The sequence below is a fragment of the Gopherus flavomarginatus genome, chromosome 1 (assembly GCF_025201925.1).
Source record: "Gopherus flavomarginatus isolate rGopFla2 chromosome 1, rGopFla2.mat.asm, whole genome shotgun sequence".
NCBI lineage: Eukaryota > Metazoa > Chordata > Testudines > Testudinidae > Gopherus > Gopherus flavomarginatus.
The window spans coordinates 74143926-74147773 of NC_066617.1; the positions used below are offsets into that span (position 1 = coordinate 74143926).

Below are 3848 nucleotides of genomic sequence, written 5' to 3' on the forward strand. Positions count from 1 at the left end.
TCTGAGCCAAATTCATAGGTGGCGGGACAGGAGAATGTATGTGAAAGTCACAACCACCTACTGAACTCAGTTTTGCCTTCAGTTACACAGATGTAATTCCCATTGCAGCTAGTTGGGTCTTCCTAAGCCTGATAAAATCTTTGCAATGCAAACAATGAAGGGGCGGGAAAAAAGGTGTAATTTTCTTCACCACACTTCCTCCAGAGACATTTGTGAATTTGGCCTCATGACTCATGGCAGGGAGGATGCTCAATCTTCCCTCCTATCAGAAATCTGGACAGAAGGCTGTGGATGGGAGCAGCAGTGAGGGAAGAAGTAGCACTTGACCGCATTGCTGAGGGCATCACGGAACAGTCAAGTAGTGGTGCAGAAAAGGGCTGTAGCTGGCAAATGCTGTAGCATGGGTAAGGGATGCAGTCAGGTATCACAGGGAAGACACTAGAGAAGACAGATCAGCCCAGTGGAAGGGAAGAGGGGTTTTAAGTGAAAATCTAGATCTTGAAGCTGAGCGTGAAGTTGTGAGGGAAGGAGAAAAGGCGGAGTGGAGTCTGCTAAAGAGCCCGGTTCTGCTCTCAGTCCCACGAATGTGAAAGCAACGTAATGACTAACTTCAGTGTAGGTGTCATGCTGTCTTGGTGATTCACAACTGTGAGAGCCAGCCTGAGGGCAGACACCCCAAACTGTCTGTCTGTTCTATAATTAGATTTCATCAACCCAGTAACCAATGTGAATTCCTGAAGCACTGTAACAGTCTGAGAGTCACAGACAGTCCCCTTAGACCAGTGTTTCTCAAACTGGGGTCACCGCTTGTGTAGAGAAAGCCCCTGGCGGGCCAGGCTGGTTTGTTTACCTGCTCCATCTGCAGGTTCAGCCGATCATGGCTCCCAGTGGCAGCGGTTCGCTGCTCCAGGCCAATGGGAGCTGCTGGAAGCGACGCAGGTCGAGGGACATGCTGGCCGCCGCTTCCAGCAGCTCCCTTCGGCCCAGAGCAGCGAACCGCGACCAGTGGGAGCCGCGATCAGCCGGACCTGCGGATGGGGCAGGTAAACAAACGGGCCCAGCCCGCCAGGGGCTTTCCTTGCACAAGCGGAGACCTCCGTTTGAGAAACCCTGCCTTAAACTCTCCAGTCTATCTTGCCACCCAGGCTCGCTGGACCTAGTAATAAATGGTCACTTACACCAAAGATCACAAAATATTCAGGTTGCTCCCAGGCCCAAGAGACCAGTCACTTACCCCAGGTCAACTTGTATCTCAGGTCTCATACTAATGACAATGCTTGTAGCCAGTCCTGTAATAAACTAACTAAAGGTTTATTAACTAGGAAAAAGAAATGAGAGTTATTTACAGGTTAAAGCAGGCAACATACAGTACAAATGACTTACAGTCTATGGTTCCAAAAGGTGAAAGAGATGTAGTAATCTGTCAGCAATTAGTGTTTTAGGGCTAACCCAGGGGATCTCTCCTTTTGTTTCCTAGCTCCAGCCCTGCGAGAGAGTCCAAACAGCAAAGAGATGAGGAATTTTCATTTTCAGCAATCTTTGTTTCTTTCTTCCAGAATTCAAGTTGATGGGACAAGCTTGCTTGCACATAGCACCTTTACTGCTGTGAGAGGGCCTAGCCCACTCTTTGTATCATGATGTTTCACAATGGCCCACTTAGTTTTGATACTCCTTCTTGATGGGCTGGGTAAGCCACTCCTCCTGTCTGAATTCACAAGATCAGAGCAGGCATTTTTACAGTTAGAAAGCAAAACTTACATATTATCTTCTAGCATGGGATACATCCATTACACATAAGATTAACACAGTGGTTCCCAAACTTTTGTACTGTTGACTCCTTTCACATAGCAAGCCTCTGAGTGTCCTTATAAATTAAAAACACTGTTTTATATATTTAACACCATTTCAAGATGCTGGAGGCTGGCAGCTCGTGACCCCCCCCCATGTAATAACCTCATGACCCCTTGAGGGGCCGGGACCCCCAGTTTGAGAACCCCTGGATTAATGCATGCAGCAATTTACAAGCTTTTATAGAGTCTAAACACTAATCACATCCTTACAAGTCCTATCTTGAACAATACTAACCTACAGGTGAGCTGGTCTGGTTTCCAGCCATGAATTTATCTCTGCTCAGCTGATGTCTACAGCCTTAGCAAGAGCTGGTACCTGGTCTACCAGCATCACAGGAGGTACTTAAGATTTATACTGGTATAAACGAGCCCAAAGAGAGGGTTTAGGCTGTGGAGGGAAAGAAAGCACAATTACTAATCTACATGGAGAAAGAACTTGTTAGGAGCCTGTTGGCTGGTTTTATTCCTCTCTGGAGTTTGCAAGAGGAGCCAGGCATCTCATTTTAAGGATGGCTCCTGGAAAGCTAGCATGCTGGGCAAACTGCATGAGCAGGCTGGCTGGGAATACTATCCAGTGGACTAAAGTTTTAGTAACATTTCTTCCCCTTTATTCAGTACAGCACCAGGTGACAGTGGCTCTGATGTCAGTACATTATATGTCCCATGCCTCCACATGGTATTACAGAATTACATTCCCATGTACCGAGCCTGACCGTACACTTTGCCAGGGCAGAACTCTCGCTTTCCTCTTAACTGCATTTGTTTCATGTGCACTGAGAAACGAGGTCAAAGGGGCATGTTCTGCTGGGCTGCAGAATCATTCCTTGCTACGTAGTGGACACTGAGGAATCGCACACATGGATCCAACCCCCATTGATACGCCCATTTCTGGATGATATTCAGGAGACTAATAAATGCTTTTTTAAAAAGCATGAGGAGCTGGGCATGCCTATGGTTTTCCTGAGCACAAATCTTGCTCCAAAGGTGTCTTTAATTTCTACAACATGAAAGCAAAGAATGCATCCATGACCTGGGACAAAGGTATGTAACAGACCGAGATGCATGGAGGTGCTGCCATTATTAAAAGTGCACGTTCAGCAGGGATCGGGGGGGGGGGGCGGGGGGATGGGGGGAATGGTGTATCAGGATTTGCATGGATTTAACTTTAATGGGAGAAATATGGCTCAGTCTTTGCATAGTGCACATTCCACCGCAAACGTTCCCCTTATGGTAAAACTTATCTGAAGCTGCAGCATGTTGTTACTACTATTATTTGTCAGTGATGTGGCAGGAAATTCATATTAGCAGCAGGTTATGTTGCCTTTTAAAAGAGGATAAAGCCTGTTAGTATTGCAGGCCATGAATAATGGAAAAGCTGGCATGATTTAATAATTTATGAGCAATGTGCCTATTTCATTATCAGAAGCCAATTTTGAGTGTGTACAGAAGACTGGGGAAATGCAATTCAGTTGTGCGGGTGCTGTCTGAACAACAATGTAGGTCTAGATTTTCAAGTGCTCAGCACTCACAGCTGCAGACAGATTTTCAAATCCGTTCCCACTTTTAAGCACCAAAACAAGAGCCAGATTTTCAGAAGTGCTCAGCCTCAGGCAGCTTCCAGGGTGACATTTATGGCCAGATATTCCACAGAACTCATCATGTCAGAGGCTCAGCTTTTGAAAATCTGACCACTTATTTTGGAGCCTAGCTCTCCTGCGCATCTTGCTCACAGAACTTAGAAGTTCTAACAAGAGACCAAATAGACTTAAAAACCACTCCTTTCTATCAAGCAACTGGGGCTTGCTCTACAATTGACCAATGACTGTATGCGTGTTGGTTAGCTTTAAGTCTCTCACATAATGAAAGCCAAAAAGAAAATGGCTTAATGAAATAAACTCTAATCAATTTTCAGATAAAAAGCCAAATCTACATAGCAATGTGCAGACTTTAAAAAACACTTTCCAGGGCACAAAGTGAAATGCACAGTTTTGATGGAGA

At 45.6% G+C, this 3848-nt stretch overlaps 1 long non-coding RNA gene across 1 annotated transcript; it reads right to left on the reverse strand.

Moving 5' to 3' along the window:
- Positions 1–1290: 1290 nt before the first annotated feature.
- On the reverse strand, positions 1291–2236 carry LOC127042721 (uncharacterized). Its single transcript, XR_007772023.1, has 2 exons — positions 2086–2236; positions 1291–1705 (listed from the first exon to the last, which is right to left on the reverse strand). It is a non-coding gene; the product is annotated as an uncharacterized LOC127042721 (long non-coding RNA).
- Between the last annotated feature and the right edge of the window lie 1612 nt (positions 2237–3848).